The sequence below is a fragment of the Carex rostrata genome, chromosome 20 (genome assembly GCF_964058835.1).
Source record: "Carex rostrata chromosome 20, lpCarRost1.2, whole genome shotgun sequence".
Classification (NCBI taxonomy): Eukaryota; Viridiplantae; Streptophyta; class Magnoliopsida; order Poales; family Cyperaceae; genus Carex; species Carex rostrata.
Genome location: NC_135937.1, coordinates 1,553,090 through 1,572,038, shown reverse-complemented (window position 1 = coordinate 1,572,038; position 18,949 = coordinate 1,553,090). Strand labels below are relative to the sequence as shown.

At 32.8% G+C, this 18,949-nt stretch overlaps 2 pseudogenes across 4 annotated transcripts; both read left to right on the top strand.

Moving 5' to 3' along the window:
• Positions 1-6,347: 6,347 nt before the first annotated feature.
• LOC144572695 (scarecrow-like protein 14 pseudogene) lies at positions 6,348-17,621 on the top strand (annotated as a pseudogene). 3 transcript variants are annotated; one of them, XR_013517785.1, is made up of 3 exons: positions 6,348-6,466; positions 7,834-9,728; positions 17,361-17,621. The product of XR_013517785.1 is annotated as a scarecrow-like protein 14 pseudogene, transcript variant X1 (transcript). The 3 variants fall into 3 exon arrangements; XR_013517786.1 differs by having other exon boundaries at positions 17,356-17,621; XR_013517787.1 differs by having other exon boundaries at positions 6,379-6,466; positions 7,884-9,728.
• LOC144572348 (scarecrow-like protein 33 pseudogene) lies at positions 14,510-17,355 on the top strand (annotated as a pseudogene). Its single transcript, XR_013517715.1, has 3 exons — positions 14,510-14,598; positions 15,478-15,605; positions 16,271-17,355. The product of XR_013517715.1 is annotated as a scarecrow-like protein 33 pseudogene (transcript).
• Positions 17,622-18,949: the final 1,328 nt, after the last annotated feature.

The window sequence follows — 18,949 nt, the reverse complement described above, 5'->3', positions numbered from 1 at the left end:
CAAAATTCGAAATTTTTCAAAAAAAAGATGTTTGGGTTTATCTTTTTTTGAACCATAGTATATTTAAAAATTTCGGCGAAATATGACACATTTTTACTATTTTGAGTGAAATGGCATATTAAATTTTTAATAAGTTTCTTAATGCTGAAATTAATTTAACAAATTTATTAAATTAATAATCAGTTTATCAAAACAAATAAAAAACCTAGAGAGTTTGGGGGGGGGGGGGGGGGGGGGGGGGGGGGGTGGTTGATTTGGTTTTGAATAAAAGAAACACCAAGTTCCCACTAATGAAATGAGCCAATGATTTTGGACCGTTTATTTTTATGTCATCAATCAACAATCGATATATAATGAAATGATTCCAAATTTGTTTTGAAATAATCAAAAGAAAACTCTAAACATAAATAATGCAAAGTTTCTCAAGTTTGGCTGTCTAAGCTTCGATCCAACTTAGAGTGTTTATGACCATACGATGCTTTAATTTTCGATTAACTAGATTGATGGGTAAATAAAAATAAAATTTCATGGAACTTTGCTGGAAAACAATAAATGCAGTGGTCTTTAATTTCAACGGTTCCGACCAATCAATAGATGACATATTCCCGTGCATCTTCATTAACTCACAAAATAAGAGTTTTGTGAAAAATGAGAAAAAAAAAAAATATATATATATATATATATATATATATATTGATAATGAGGAAGTATGAAAAACATGATAATTTATAACGTTCAGGTGACGTTATAGATCATTACGGCCAGCTTAACGAAATCAAGTTACCTATAATTAACCGAAATAAAATCTGGAGCTTATCGTTATTGTCTATCACGGGCAGAGAAATTTTGAAAAAAAAAAAAATCTGGCCGCTGTTGTCTATCACAGTCAGAGAAATGTCAAAACAAATTAAGTCGGTTTGGATATTGGGTAAGAATAAGCAAGGAGACGGTTTTGTTTAATATTGATTGTTTTTTTATTATATCTCTCCTCCTTATTAAGGAGCTTAATATCTAGATCCTACAAGGGTTCTGACTGTTTTTTTTTCGGAATGATGCTCAGCCGTTGAATTTTCAGATCGCACATAGATGAATTTTCCAAATTATGAGCTTCAACACTTAAGTATGCATTGGTCGCACCGTATATGATCCCAGTGCTGCACCGCATATGATCCCAGTGCCCGTAGACCACGCGCCGCACCCGTGGACTTCGCCTCTGAGCCACGCACGGCACCTGCGGACCGAGCTTGTGCACCGCGCACCCTTTTTCTTTTTTTTTGCTGAAGGCGGAATTCGAACCCAGTTGGGTTCTATTGATGCCAAAATTCTTACCACTACACTAGAGTTCACATGTGTTATCTTGTAGATAAATATAGTATTTAACTATTTTTCTCTACAAATTTGATTTAAATTATCTCTCCTCCTTATTAAGGAGCTTAATGTTTTCTACTACATAATTTGCTCATGTTGCTGTGTACGGTCACGATTACTAGTTAAACACTATGTACGTTGATTGTCCTAAATTCTTCTTGTTTCTGATGCTTGGGTAAGAATATTGAACTTTTAGTACTGGATTGGGGAAGTGGTTGAAACATTTCATGCGAAGTATTTTTTATTAATCTGCAGTTTTTGCATATTTTTATTGTCAGCTCTGTTTTTAATAAAAGAAACACCAAGTTCCCACTAATGAAATGAGCCAATGATTTTGGACCGTTTATTTTTATGTCATCAATCAACAATCGATGTATAATGAAATGATTCCAAATTTGTTTTGAAATAATCGAAAGAAAACTCTAAACATAAATAATGCAAAGTTTCTCAAGTTTGGTTGTCTAAGCTTCGATCCAACTTAGAGTGTTTATGACCATACGATACTTCAATTTTCAATTAATTAGATTGATGGGTAAATAAAAATAAAATTTCATGGAACTTTGCTGGAAAACAATAAATGCAGTGGTTGCTTCGATCCAACTTACATTCAGAACATCCTTTTTGTTTGTTCAGATTTAATTATTAGAGTCATTATCATACTTTTCCCTTTAATTTCTCTTTTGTTTTGAATAAATCTGATTCTGTTTGGTCTTCAAAGTGTTGCTATCTTTTTTCCTTTTTTTTTTCAATTTAGAATCATTAATTTTGATAAAAGACTAAATCTGATGTTAGAGGTGTAAACAATCGGATACGGATTAGATAGTGGTCTTACTGTATCTGTATCGTTATAATTTTTTGAATACAGATACGGATCGGATATTAAATGTTATGGATACGGATCGGATATTGGACGGATACAGATATTTTTCATAATTAGCTTGTTGATTAGAAAACATCTATTATATTATTAAAATATTAGTCACTAATTATGTCATAATGTTATATTGTTCATCAAAATATATATTTATATGCAATTTAATAAATTATTGGTATAATACGCAATTTAATAAATTAATTTAAGAACATATATCACATTTATTGTGGTTTGAAAGTGTTAACGGTCGGATACGGATAGTTAAAAGTCTTACCATATCCTTATCCGTTATAATTTTTCGGATACGGATACAGATATGGATAGTCTCAAATACGGATACAGATCAGATAATTTAGATAATTTTTCAAATTCGGATCCAGATGAAATCAGATAATATCCGATCCGTTTACACCCCTATCTGATGTACAAAATTACATGAGTTACAGGCTTACAACACCTTTGTACCAGTCCAATTCGGACTCTGTTCAATAATTTATTTTGACATTTCTCTGACTATGGTAGAAATTTTGACTAATATATAGAGAGAGAGTGACTAATGTGCATTCGTATGCATATGGTCCGATATGTATACAGTCCAAATTTGAAATTTCAAAATCCAAAACGTCGATCAGAACTATTCATCTTGTTCTCCATATTAATATGTGCTTGGAGACCAAATTTTACATTTTTCTGAATTTTGTTACTATTTATTAAGTCACTTTGAAAATTGTTGATCCAACGGTGGCTTAACAAAACAGTAAAATCAGCAGCCACCGTTGGATCGGTAATTTTTAAAGTGGCTTAATAAATAGTAAAAAAATTTAGAAAAATGTAAAATTTGGTCTCAAAGCACATATTAATATGGAGAACAAGATGAACGGTTCGGATCGACGTTTTGGATTTTGAAATTTTAAATTTATACCGTATGCATATCAGGCCATATGCATTCAAATGCACATTAGTCACTCTCTCTCTCTCTATATATATATAGTTGGGCTACGGTGCTATGCATATATAGTGTCATGTTGTGCTATGTATTTTTGAACCGTTGGATGTTGGATGAGCTTTAAGATTAGTGCATAAAAATTTCGATGGATAAGAATTTGAGGGAATAGACAAAAATTCGCTAAAAGGTTTGATCATTGATCCGGGCAAGGGTTTAGTCCTGAGTTTTATCGCCTAGGCCCCCACCGGCTCGAGTTTGTAGACAGATTGAATGAGATACCAGGTAATAAGCGGTTAATGAGGATGTTGTAGACATTGATAATTAGATTGTCGTTATGTACCGCCTCGATTTGTGGTCTTGAGAACTATCCATTTATGAAAATGCCCTGTATTTTTTCAGAAATACCAAATAACAATTTAGATTTCCATATGGAGTAGAATTGCAATGAGGGATTAATCGAGTGTTTAGGAAATTCAGAACAAAGATTTGAGATGTACATGTTATTTTACGTCGAGGGGCCAGATTTCACCATTAGTGACATTTTTAAATAAAGAAGCGATACAATAGGGTAAAAATGAATTGAATTTGGGGGAGTATGAGGTGCAAGAGGCGATAGAGAGGGGTCGCCATAGAGAGAGGAGAGAGGACATTCTCTCTAACAAAAACAGAGGGGTCCGTCTGTTTTAATTTTCGGCTGTTAGTCTCATCCAGCGAAATTTTTATGCACTAATTTTAAAGCTCATCCAACAGTTCAAAAATACATAGCACAACATGATAGCACAACATGACACTGTATATGCATAGCACAGTAGCCCAACTCTCTCTCTCTCTCTATATATATAGGTTGGCTACTCTACTTCCATAAGCATATGGGAGACATATGCTTATAAGTCATTTTTGTTTTTTCGATGTCTAAATGATTAATCTGAAGCGCTCAACATGTTCTTCATATTAATATATGTTTGGAAACCAAATTTTATATTTTTTTTGGAATTTTTTTACTATTGTTTTAGAATTTTTCATATTTTTTTATTATTATTTTTAATATTTTTTATGACTGTTTTGAAAAATTCTGAAAAAATAGTAAATTTTTTTCAAACAATATAAAATTTGGTTTCCAAACTCATATTAAAATGGAGAACATGTTGAGCACTTCAGAACAATCATTTTAATATCGAAAACGCAATAATAATTTATAAGCATATGCCCTCATATGCTTATGGAAGTAGAGTAGCCAACCTCTATATATATATAGAGAGAGAGAGAGAGATGGGCTATGGTGCATTGCAATGCATGGGCACTCTTGTGCATTAGACTATAAATCACCGATTCCAAGTCCAAATGATCGATCCAAACCATTCATTTTGTTCTTCATATTAATATGTGCTTGGAGGCCAAATTTTACATTTTTTGGAATTTTTTTACTATTTATTAAGCCACTTTGAAAATCGCTGATCCAATGGTCCAGAAATTTTTACTGTTTTTACTGTTCACCCAGATTTTCAGATTTCTAAAGTGGCTTAATAAATAGTAAAAAATTTTCAAAAAATGTAAAATTTGGTCTCCAAACACATATTAATATGGAGAACAAGATGAATGGTTTGGATCAGTCATTTGGATTTTGAATCGGTGATTTATGGTCCAATGCACAAGGGTGCCCATGCATTGCAATGCATCATGGCCCATCTATATATATATATATATATAGAGGAGGGTTCAAATGCCTCCATTTTTTAAAACTTTAATAACTCAAAATTTAAAACTTAAAAGTCAAAATAAAACCGTTGGATATGATCTATGTCATTTTATTTATGCACGTGTAAAAAATTATGGCATTTCAATTTTATTTTGATTGTCATCAAGAGCTTGTAAAAAATGCATTAATGTGGATGATTTCTAGACGTTGATTTTTGAACTTATTGATTCACATTAAAACAAAATTGAAATATGATAATTTTTTATGAGCACATAGAGAAAATAACATAGATGACATCTAACAGTTTTATTTTGACTTTTAAGTTTTATATTTTGAGTTATTAAAATTTTAAAAAATGGAGGCATGATGGAGGCACAAAAAAATGGAGGCATTTGAACCGTCCTCGTATATATATATATTTATTAATAAAAATTTCGGCTGATAAAAGATATAAAATAATGAATTTCACGACTTTGAAAAGGCCCAAACTCAAGGAAGAAAAAACTACGGTCAAGTGTGTAACAAGATGTCTTAAACAAGAGTAGTGACTCGCTATGCTTATCTTGAAATTGATAAGGAAATAGAAACCGGATTTGATTGTACTGACTAGAGTACAAGACCAATAAAGACCAGAGTGCGTATCCTCTGAGATATCTCATATTTAGCGTGACCGACGTGTCCGGTGCCTATTCGGGGTTGACGTAGCGAGCTGTATTATTTGAGCTTTCAGATTTGCGTAGAACGTATTATAACGGTTGAGATTTTCCAAGAAGTCACGCAAAATATGAGATATCTCAGAAGATGCGAATTGTAAAGACCAAGGACTCCAATTAAGGGGGAATTTCACGTATACCCCTCAAAAACTTCAAAATTATGTATTTCCCCCTCTAAAGTTTGAAATTACATATTTCCCCCTCTAAACTTCAAAAACTCACAAATTTACCCATTTTATTGTATTTTATATTAAAACTCATTCTAAAATCTTAAAATACCCATTTTACCCTTTATTAAAAGCATATAAAGCCCATCAAACTCAAAATTGAATCTGAAAATTTTTGCTATCGTCCAAACTGCTTTTAAATATGCGTGCGAATACGCACGTATATTGATATGACGTGCACAGATCTTAATGTGATGCGCACCAATCAATATTGCTTTAAGATCCGTGCATGCTAGATCAATACGAAATTCAAGCACTATGCACAGTTCTTAATGCGATGCACACGTATCAAACGGTAAAGAAACCCTTTAGATTTAAATTTGAGTTTGATGGGCTTTATATGCTTTTAATAAAGGGTAAAATGGGTATTTTAAGATTTTAGAATGAGTTTTAATATAAAATACAATAAAATGAGTAAATTTGTGAATTTTTGAAGTTTAGAGGGGAAATACGTAATTTCAAACTTTAGAGGGGAAAATACGTAATTTTTAAGTTTTTGAGGGGTATACGTGAAATTCCCCCTAAAAATAAAGACCAAGGACGAGACCATTAGTTTCGTTTTTCCTTTGAAATCTCATCGTGATTCCTTGCTCTGGTTCTGAGAAGTGATCAGGCTACCTAATTTCTTTCTAGCTCTAAAAGGTACCTCTCCTCTCTTTTTTTCCCCTAATTATCTCTTTCTATGGTGCTACTGCTATCTGTGTTACTGTGTAGGTGAGGTCGTTTGCCTGAAAGGATTAAGAGCGTGTTCTCCTGCATATATAAGTTCATTTATTCTTAAACATATAATTTTGTTTCACCATAGAAACCAGTTCAGATGCTTTTTTCAGCAAACATAATTTAGTAGTGACAATTAAAATCTGTTCCCGTTCTGTAAAAATTGTGTCCAATTATCTTTGATTTCGTCAAATTTTACCTGATTCATGCCCCAAATCGGATTTCTACCCATACTGATTTAAAATTTGACTAGATTTATGCCTCGAATAGGTTTCTGCTGATACCAATTGTTGTAGGTGAATAGCTTTTGGCTAGCTTCTTGTTTCTTTCTTGCGTTACAGGCTCTTTTTTAAGAAGGAAAACACTCTTAACATCAAGTTCTTCACAATAATTTCAAGAGTGAGGCTATGGTACTACTACTATGCATAGCCCGGATTGGTCTGTACTACAGATCAATATTTTTTTTTCCAAAATCGTAATGGTTGATCCAAACTGTTCAACATAATCTCCATATGAATATGTACTTGTAAACTGTAAACTAAATTTTACATTTTTTAGAATATTTTTACTATTTTTTTAGATGGGTAGAAAGTCACTGTTTTTGGATGGTCTGGAATTTTTAGTTCAAATGGTTTTCTACCCATCTAAAAAAATAGAAAGAAAATTCTGAAAAAATGTAAATTTAGTTTACAAGTACATATTCAAATGGGCACCATGTTATACGGTTCGGATCGAACGTTAGGGCTTTCAAACCAAAGATTTGAGTCCATAGTGTAGGCCAATATGCTCTATGCATAGTACCATGGCCTCACTCTAATTTCAAATATATATTGGGGTTATGGACTTAACTTTTAGCAAACTTAGCTGCACTTCACCAAGCCAGTTGTTGCAAACCGTATAAACTACAGCTTGGTTTTGCTGATATACAAATTAAACTAAGAGCTTAAAGAATTTTGATGGATTTTTTTTTATAGAATAGTGCATATAATGGAAAAGTCTTAAAAAGATTAATTTGATCATCCAGTTTTATGGTCAACAAAAGAAGATTGTACCCTTTTGAAAGCATGTGATTATGAGAATTCAAATTAGATATTTTAGAAATTGAATAGCAATATGATAAAATTTCTGAATTATTGATCTGCATACAGATGCTGGATAGTACATCTTGTTACTAATATTAAATTATTATCATCATCACCAGCATCAATCATCATCAATATGGATGAAGCAGGATACCAATTACTTTTATAAACAATGTATTTGTTAATATCTTTGTTCAATTCTGTATGTAGGTTGTCTCATCCTCTAATTAAACCAATGGAGAATACTTCGAATGATGCAGTTTTAAAGAACAAAAATGCACTGCCCTCGGATAACAACACAAACAACGACTTTGCTTTAAAGGAAAATTCCAACGGTATGATTGATGTGACCTTGAACTACTTGAGCAAAGTACTGCTGGAAGAAGAAATTCATGAAAAGGATAATATGAACCCTGCTCTATGGGCCATGGAAAAAGAATTTTATGATATTCTTGGCCAGGAGTATCCATTTCTTTTGAATAATTTGTCACGTTCTGACCAACCAGAAGCAGACCCTACTTGTAGCTATTCCCCTTGGCAATTTCAAATTGGTTCTTCTTCCACAGAAGTATCTGTTTCGGGGTTCAACCAAGTAGCAGAAAAAGGAACAAATGTTCTTCCAAGTGCTGATAATACGGCGATTAATTTTCAACCTAACATGAACTTGTGTCCTTCTGTGCACAAGGGAAGTGTTGATAGGGTTAAGGTCAATTTAGACAATAAAGAGAAAGAAAATCAATTTTCAACGATAAACAAGTCCAGGGGTAAAACGAAATCCAATGACCAGGATTTGGACCTCATAGAGGGGCGCAACTGCAAAATGTCAACACCTAATTTAGAGGAACCAGCCAAAGATGCAATTTTTGATGAAGTGCTCCTTTCCCCTGATTTTTACACAAAAGAAGTTATTGGTCTAAGAGAAATCATGCAAACAAAGGCATGCAATGGAAAGAATATCCAAGACAAAATTCCTGATGTTAAAGATCTTCTAATCCAGTGTTCTCATTTAATAGCTGCTAATGATCGACAAGCTGCAGAAGGACTCCTAAAAGAGATAAGAAAGCAATCTTCTCTTGATGGAAACGGGAATCAAAGGCTTGCCCATGTGCTTGCTGATGCACTTGAGGCCCGATTGACAGTTACTGGGAGTGAAACCTACAATAGATTTGTTGCAAAACGGATTTCCACCACCGACCATTTGAAGGTCCATCGCCTGTATATGACAGCAGCTCCTTTTTTGGGATTTTCTTTGTATTTTGCTAATCAAATTATCCTCAAAGCAGTAGAGAAAGCTTCAAAGCTGCATATAATTGATTTTGGTATCTATATTGGTTATCAGTGGCCGTCTCTAATCCAAATTTTGTCTAACCGAAAGGGTGGGGCCATAAAACTTCGGATTACTGGAATAGAATTCCCTCGGCCAGGATTCCGTCCTGCTGAATTGGTAGAAGAAACCGGGCAGAGGTTGAAGGAGTATGCTAGAATGTTCAATGTTCCTTTTGAGTACCATGGTATAGTGTCCCAATGGGAGACCATTGGCGTAAATGATTTGAAAATTGAAACAGATGAAGTGCTGATAGTTAATAGCATGTACCGCTTCAGGCAGCTTGGAGACGAAACAGCTGGCTTAGATTGCCCAAGGGATAAAGTTCTTAAACTCATAAGGCATGTTAGACCACACATTTTTATTTTTGGAAACTTTAATTGGGCGATTAGTCCCTTCTTCGTTACACGCTTCAAACAGGCCATGTCCATTTATGAAACAATGTTTGATTTACTGGACACATTAATTCCACGGGACGATAAGGTAAGGCAAATCATAGAAAGAGATATGTTTGCTCGTGACGCTATAAATTACATTGCATGTGAGGGGACAACTCGGATAGAAAGACCCGAGACCTACAAAATGTGGCACCAAAGGATAGTGAGGGCTGGGTTTGAACAATTACCACTGGATCCAATCATTGTGAAGAAATGTAAGAAGTCCTTCGGAAAATTTTACGATGACAAGAGGTTTTTTGTAGAAGAAGAAAGTAATTGGCTTCTTCAGGGTTGGAGAGGAAGAACACTTTATGGTCTTTCTACCTGGAAACCAAAGTAGTAACGTGCCGAGTAGAACTAGGGTGTTCTTAAGTTAACCAAGTTCTTTGGTAAATTCAAGTCTAAAATCCATCGAATCGGTTTAAATGATGAATCTGAACTGTTGAAATTTATCTACTTTACGAGTGATGCGTCTACAGGTAAAAAAATTTAATTTTGAAATTAAATTTGCATAGAATTAAGTGGTCAGAAAAATGTTCAAAAAATGAATACATTAAAATTAATTTATTAACATTTTAATTTTGAGCGTTTGATTTTATACTAAATTAACTCAATGTTTAAAATTTTCACATGTAGATGCATCACTCGTAAGTTAGGTGGGTTTCAATGATTTAGATTTGTTATTTGAAGTTATATGACAGGTTTTAAAATTGAGTTGGTGAACTTAAGAACACCTAACTTGCCTCCGATTCTCGTTGATGCAGTGGCAGCAGTGCACATAATGTACAGAATAAGGCGAACTCAAAAAATGAAATTCTGATTCATCTACTATATGCATTATTTACATTAGCAACTTTCATTAATTTTTGTTTAGTTCAAATGTAATATAGCTTTAAATTATGCTATATTATGTAAATTCTTGATGTTTTGCATACGAGATAATGTAGGCTTAGTTATTTTAAGAAAGTGGTTGGAAGTATTATTCTGTCTTCCACTACTCTATCTATTACTAATGGAGTAATGGTGTTCAAAGATATTTTGATTATTTATCACCACAAAACTAATAGTATTAAATGAAATTTATGGTTGAGCGGGGCAGAGGTTATTGCCATATATTGAAATATGTGTGGAGTATTTGTCGAAATTTAAAGTTTGTAGGTTGTTTTGTATGTTACAAAGTAAATGTTTAATCGTTTTTTTTATACCAATAACCCCTTTTCACCCCCTTCATATTATTTAATAAAAAAATATATTAAACACATTATTTACTTAATGTAATTAAAAATAAAAAATATAATTATTGATTCCATTATGATAATAAATATAAATAACTTTTTTAAATAAAAATACAAAATATATAAACCAATCTAATCATAGTAAAAATTATATAATAATAAAAATAAAATATATTATATGTAATTTTACATTTATCAATTATCATTATATTTTTATAATGTAATGGATATGAAATAATTCTTTTGTATTTTGTTTTTCTTTGATAATAAAAGAGTAGGTGGAACAAATTATAAATATAGTTATTATATTATATTATATGTTTGTTGTTGTTGTTTTGTGTTGGTTATTTGTTTGTGTTATATTTCTTCTTTTATCTCTCTTGCTCTAATAACATTTTCTGGCTCCAATTCTGGTGGATCTCCCTCTAATGGGTAATTGATTCAGTTTCTAATCCAGTTGATTCAGTGCTTTTTCGGTTGCACACTTCTCTAAACGGTGATTATTCTGGTTCAATTGATTGAGTGCCTTCTCGCACAAAGAAGAATTCCATACAGTGTAGTCTGCCAGAAGAAACAAGACAAATATATACACAGCGGAAATAATCACTATACTCTCATCATTATAATCAAATAAGAATGATCAAATTTGTGTCTATATAATACCATACCCTGTGCGTGTTTATTTGTTTACAACTAAATGCTTTCACAGACACTTGTTGTTTAATATTATGTAACAATTAGTTTATAATTTTTTTTAATCAATACAATTACCTACGGATTTTCAACCAAAAAAAAAAATGTATGATACGATAAAAAAATTCGTTGACACTCATACGTCTAGTGTATTGAAATGGACCAACCGGTCCAGAACCAAACCCGGACCACTCCGGAACTTGCCCCAAACCCGGATCGGATCGGACTGTGGCTAGAAACGAGTCTAACAAGGGCTTAGGTTGAATTTTTTCACTAGAACCGTGTAGAACCCTACCGGATTGACCCGTGGAACCGTGTAGAACCGGACTTGAATAACCGTGGCTAGAATTTGGATTTTAAATATGCCTCCTTTCAAGCTGTTCTAACATCTATCAATTAATCGTTAAAACTGTACTAATCTGTAATATTTTTGTATAGAGAATTTATATTATATGAAAACTAGACTTCCATATCTTTATTTTGATATAAAGAACACAAAAATCTATGTAGTCATTTTCTCCAAATTGAAATTTGAATATGGTCAAAAACTAGGACTGCTCACTAGAATTTCATCTTTTCTTATTTCTGACCTCTGTCAATTAATCGTTAAAACAGTATCAATCTATAATATTTTTGTATAAATAAATTATATTATCTAGAAAATAGACTTCCATACCCTTAGTTTGAATAAAGAACACAAATATTAGTGTAGTCATTTTCTCCAAATTGAATTTTGAATCTGGTCAAAAACTGAGACTTCTCAATGGAATTTCAGCTTTTTTGATTTCTGACCTTTGTCAATTAATCGTTAAACTGTACCAATCAATAATATTTTTGTATAGAGAAATTATATTGTCTAAAAACTATACTTACATATGTTTATTTTGATATAAAGAACACAAAAATTCATGTAATCATTTTCTCTAAATTGAATTTTGAATATGGTCAAAAACTGGGACTACTAAATAGAATTTCAGTTTTTCTGATTTTTGTCCTCTGTCAATTAATCATTAAAATTGTATCAATCTGTAATATTTTTGTATAGATAAATTATATTATCTGAAAACTAGACTTTCATACCTTTTTTTTTATATAAATAATACAAAAATCTATATGGCTATTTTCTCCAAATTGAAATTTGAATATGATTGTTCGATTTTAAAAAAAAAAAAAAAAAATAGACCCATTGGACCAGATCAGACCAAACCGTGTGAATCTGGCATGGTTCTAGCACGGATTTGAGTCAACCATTTCAAATTGGACCTGCCGAATCCGAATCGTGTAGACCCGTAGAAACTGTAGATCGTACGGAACCGTGAACCGACCAGATCCAAATCGGACCGAATCGGCCCGTTTGCAATACACTACATGCGTCCAACCACCGCCCCCAAATGTAAAAGCAAAGTTGGTTATGGACCCATCAATATTTGGCCCATCAAACTAATATAGACTAAAACGAAAGTTTTGTTGACCAAAATACACCCTTTTGTTCAAAATTGAATTATATTTTTCCTCTTCCACAGTCCTGGATAATCGTTTGCTCCTTTCACACGATTCTTAATTTCAAGCATGATAGTAAATCAACGATTTAGCGTAATGACACGATCCCAGTCACGCAGAATTTTGAAAGTTAAAAATCAAGCCATTTAATTATTTAATATTTATAAATAATTGTTTTTTGAATTTCGAAATTACAATCTTACAACCTCCCACGCAGTTTAGGTTTTTGAAAAAACATCTTTTGAGAGTATGGTCGGTTTCGTATATAGACAACAATGAAGATGGGGATAGTAACTAATCATATAAGCTTGCATTTTGATATAGTTAGAATGCATACGTAATACGTTCAATATATTGACATAAAATCAAATATATTTGAAAATAAAATATTTGTTATTTATTAAACAAACAATATAGAAATCGAAAAGCCCCTTAATATAGTAAGGAGCAGGCTTAATTCACGTACATTGCCTATGATTTCTTAATGAAATCGGAATATCACCTACTTTTGTCAAAAAAAAAAAATTCTATGAACTTTATTTATTATTTATTGTCTTTACACTTCCAAAAGAAGAAAAATGTGAAATTTTGAATTTTTTTAGAAACCATAAATAAAAAAATTACCGAACCAACTTCAATGATTTGATTTTTACAAAAACCATAAGTATGGGAATTGCATTTCGGTACCAGGTTTTTTTTTTTTCTCTTTTTTGTTGTGGTGCCAAACAGCTAATTTGGTCCACAAGTTTCACAGAAGCATTTTTAGAATTTTAAATTTTGGAATAACATTTTTACAATTTGAAGGTTTTGGAGTGACAAATAACCAATTTTCCCTTTATTTTATGGTTTCTAAAATTTCATTGTTCTTAGTTTTTTTTTTTTTTTTTTTTTCTATATTGGATTGACCTAGGGCTGTACAAAATTGCTCAAACTCACAACTCGCTCGTTAATGGCTCACTTCAACTCGCTCATTTACAACTCGAGTCAGTTCCAACTCAAGTTGACTGACTCGTTTAATAAATGAGCTGAATTTGAGCATAGCCCAACTCGCTCATTTATAACTCGAGTTGTTGGTGCTTATGTACTAAATTGTTGTATGAAAAAATGTTAGATTCTAAGTTGTTGTTTGCTTTGAGTTGTCTTATTATCTATGTATTAAATTGTTTGTATTTAAATAAATTATTACTAGACCATTTCAATTGTTTGTGTATAGATAAACACATACTAGTGTATAACAGTACCTAAGAACTTGATTAGTTAAACGTGTTATAAACTAGTTGCAAGTCAACTCGAGTTGATAACGAGCTGAATTCGAATTGGTTCTACAACTCGTTATTACCATCTTAACTCGAGTTGACTCGCTCATTTATATAAAATAAGCTGAGTACGAGTTGGAGGTTACTCGTTCAAACTCGATTCATTTAGAGTCCTAGATTGACCTATACAATAAATAAAATAATGAATTCCCTGACTTCGAAAAAAAAAAACCAGACTCAAACTCAACCGCTAAACCCTAAATCCTACCCTAAACTCCTAAACCCTAAACTCAAGTGTGTAATGAGTTGTCTTAAACATAGTGGTGACTAGCGAGTAGAGACCATTAGTTCGAAATTGATAACGAAATAGAAACCGCATTTGATTGTGCTGACTAGACTCCAGAGTACTAGACCACTGACTAGAGAATAGAGACCATTAGTTTCGTTTTTCCTTCGAAATCTCATCGCCATTCCTTGCTCTGGTTCTGAGAAGTGATCAGGCTTACCTAATTTCTTTCTAGCTCTAAAAGGTACCTCTCCTCTCTTTCTTCCCCTAACTCTATCTGTGTAGGCCGTTTGCAAAAGGGCGTTCAGGCGTTCTCCTGCATTTATGAGTTCATTTATTCTTAAACATGTAATCAATTTTGTTTTACTATACAATCAGTTCAAGTGCTTTTTTCAGCAAACATAATTTAATATTAACAATTAAAATCTGTCCCTGTTCTATAAAATTTTGTCCACTTATCTTTAATTTCATCAAGTTTAACTTGATTCATGCCCCATATTGGATTTCTACCCATACTGATTTAAAATTTGACTAGATTTATGCCTCAATCAGGTTTCTGTTGATACCAATTGTTGTAGGTGAATAGCTTTTGGCTAGCTTCTTGTCTCCTCCTTGCGTTACAGGTCCTTTTCTAATAAGAAAAATGCTCTTAACTACAAGTCAAATATGCTCTTAACTTGTGGCAAAGTGAGCTGCACTTCACCAAGCCAGTTGTTGCGAACCAGATAAAACACTGCTTGGTTTTGCTGAAATACAAATGGAATTAAGAACTTAAAGAAGTTCGATGGAATAAATTATTTTATGAAATAGAGCCTATATTGGAAAAGACTTAAAAAGATTAATTTGAACGTCCATCTTTATGGTCAACAAAAGAAGATTGTACCCTTTTGAAATAATATGATTATGGGAATTCTAATTAGATATTTTCGGTTATCAAATGGCAATAATCAAATTTCTAAAATAATTGATCTGCATACATATGCTTGATAGTACATCTTGTTACTAATATTAAATTATCATCATCATCACCAGCATCAATCATCATCAATATAGATGAAGCAGGATACCAATTAATTTGGTAAATAATGTATTTGTTAATATCTCTGATCAATTATGTATGTAGGTTGTCTCCTCTAATTAACCCAATGGAGAATACTTCAAATGATGCAATTTTAAAGAACAAAAATACATTGCCCAGTGTCTCGGGTAACAACACAGACAATGACTTTGCTTTGAAGGAAAATTCCAACGGTATGATTGATGTGACCTTGAACTACTTGAGCAAAGTACTGCTGGAAGAAGAAATTCATGAAAAGGATAATATGAACCCTGCTCTATGGGCCATGGAAAAAGATTTTTATGATATTCTTGGCCAGGAATATCCATTTCTTTTGAATAACTTATCACATTCTGACCAACCAGAAGCAGACCTTACATGTAGCTATTCCCCTTGGCAATATCAAATTGGTTCTTCTTCCACAGAAGTATCTGTTTCGGGGTTCAACCAAGTAGCGGAAAAAGGAACAAATGTTCTTCCAAGTGCTGCTAATATGGTGATTAATTTTCAACCTAACATGAACTTTTGTCCTTCTGTGCACAAGGGAAGTGTTGATAGGGTTGAGGTCAATTTAGACAATAAAGAGAAAGAAAATAAATTTTCAACCATAAACAGGTCCAGGGGTAAAATGAAATCCAATGACCAGGATTTGGACCTCATAGAGGGGCACAACTGCAAAATCTCAACACCTAATTTAGAGGAACCAGCCAAAGATGCAATTTTTGATGAAGTGCTCCTTAGCCCTAATTTTTACACAAAAGAAGTTCTTGGTCTAAGAGAAATCATGCAAACAAATGTATGCAATCGGAAGAAAAGCAAAGAGAAAGTTCCTGATGTTAAAGATCTTCTAATTCAATAGCTGCTAATGACCGACAAACTGCAGAAGGACTCATAAAACAGATAAGAAAACAATCTTCTCTTGATGGAAATGGGAATCAAAGGCTTGCCCATGTACTTGCTGATGCACTTGAGGCCCGATTGACTGTTACTGGGAGTGAATCCTACAATAGATTTGTTGCAAAACAGATTTCCACCACCGACAATTTGAAGGTCCATCGCCTGTATATGACAGCAACTCCTTTTTTGGGAATTTCTTTCTATTTTGCTAATCAAACTATCCTTAAAGCAGTAGACAAAGCTTCAAAGCTGCATATAATTGATTTTGGTATCTATATTGGTTATCAGTGGCCGTCTCTAATCCAAATTTTGTCTAACCAAAAGGGTGGGGCCATAAAACTTCGGATTACCGGCATAGAATTCCCTCGGCCAGGATTCCGTCCTGCTGAATTGGTAGAAGAAACCGGGCGGAGGTTGAAGGAGTATGCTAGAATGTTCAATGTTCCTTTTGAGTACCATGGTATAGCGTCCCAATGGGAGAACGTTGGTGTACATGATTTCAAAATTGAAATAGATGAAGTGCTGATAGTTAATAGCATATACCGATTTAGGCAGCTTGGAGACGAAACAACTGGCTTAGATTGCCCAAGGGATAAAGTTCTTAAACTCATAAGGCATGTTAGACCACACATTTTCATTTTTGGAAACTTTAATTGTATGTATAGTCCCTTCTTCGTCAGACGCTTTGAACAGGCTATGTCACTGTACGAAACAATGTTTGATTTACTGGACACATTAATTCCACGGGACGATAAGGTAAGGCAAATCATAGAAAGAGATATATTTGCTCGTGACACTATGAATCTAATAGCATGTGAGGGGACAATTCGGATAGAGAGACCCGAGACCTACAAAAGGTGGCACCAGAGGATAGTGCAGGGAGGGTTTGAACAACTACCACTGGATCCAATCATTGTGAAGAGATGTAAGGAGACCTTCGGAAAATTTTATGATGACAAGAGGTTTTTTTTAGAAGAAGAAAGTAATTGGCTTCTTCAAGGATGGAGAGGAAGGATACTTTATGGTCTTTCATCCTGGAAACCATAGTAAAGTGCCTCTGATTCTCGTTGATGCAGCGCACATAATACACAGAATAAGGCGAACTCAAAAAATGGAATTCTGATTCATCTACTATCTGCATGATTTACATTAGCAACTTCCATTCATTTGTGTTTAGTTGAAATGCATTATAGATTTAAGTTATGCTATATATGTGCATCATTTCTGTATATATCAACTTCTATTGTATTGTTTTAGAATAAATGCATTGTAATTTCGTATTGTGTAAATTCTTCTTGTTTCACGTGCGAGATAATGTAGGTTTAGTAATTTTAAGCAAGTGGCTAAGTATTTTTCTGCGTCTTCCAATACTTCGTGAATGACTAATGGTGTTCAAATATATTTTAATTTATTTGTCATCACCACAAAACTAATGGTATATATTAAATGAAATTTATGGTTGGAAGGGGCTGAGGTCATTGCTACATTGAAATTTGTTTGAAGTATTTGTCGAAATTTAAAGTTTGTAGGTGGCTTTGTATGTTACAACATTAAATTTCAATCGGGTTTGATAGTAATAGCCCTTTTCACCCCCTTGATATTATATAATCCCAAAAGGTCTTCACAAAATGCAAGTTCATAAAAGATATTGAATATATTATAAATTTGAGTAGAACTAGAGTGTTTCTAAGTTCACCAAGTCTATTTGGGAGTTCAACTCTAAAATTTATCGGATTGACTTGAAATGACAAATCTGAATTGTTAAAATCCGTCTATCTTACGTGTGATGTGTCTACATGCAAACATTTTAAACTTTCGAATTAATTTAGCATAAAGTCAAGCGGTCAAAACTAGAAGGTTTTTAAGTTAATTTTAATGTATTTATTTTTTAAACATCTTTTGACCACTTAACTCTATACAAAATTAATTCAAAGTTTAAAATTTTTGTATGTCGATGCATTACTCGTAAGATAAATAAATTTTAATTGTTCAAATTTATTAATTGAAGTCAATTTGATAAATTTTAGAATTGAGTTAACAAATAGACTTGGTGAACTTAGAACACCCTGGCTCTACTCTATAAATTTATAAGCGATATGAATGTGCGAGGGATTGAAATTGCATTAGAGCTGGAAAGCCATCCTCTAGCCATTATGTTCTTCCGAGTAAGCAATTAGTCAAGTAAAATAACTAAGATAAATCTTTATCTTTTTGAGGTGCCTTGATTTTTCATATAGCTTTTTGAATGGAACACCTCCAACCCGGCAAAGTCATTCATGGATAAACAGCCATTTGCATTCTACCTCCAAGTTATGGAATTACCAGACATCTAGAGATAAATGTTCATGAAAGATGTAAGAGAGAACGTCTTCTTGGGATGTTAGAGATAAATGTTCAAGAATAGATTGAAGTATTTTTCTATTCATATTCGTCTAAAATTAATCTTTTTTTTTATCCTTCCTTATCTCTTACGTTTTAGCTTTATTATTATTCCATTATTATCTGTTAATATTATTGAGTACATATCAAATAAATTGATAACTTACATAATTTAAGCACAAAACATAACAAATACATAATATTATTAAATATAAAAATGTAATTATTGATTCCATTTTAAAGAGTACACATGCTTCACGTC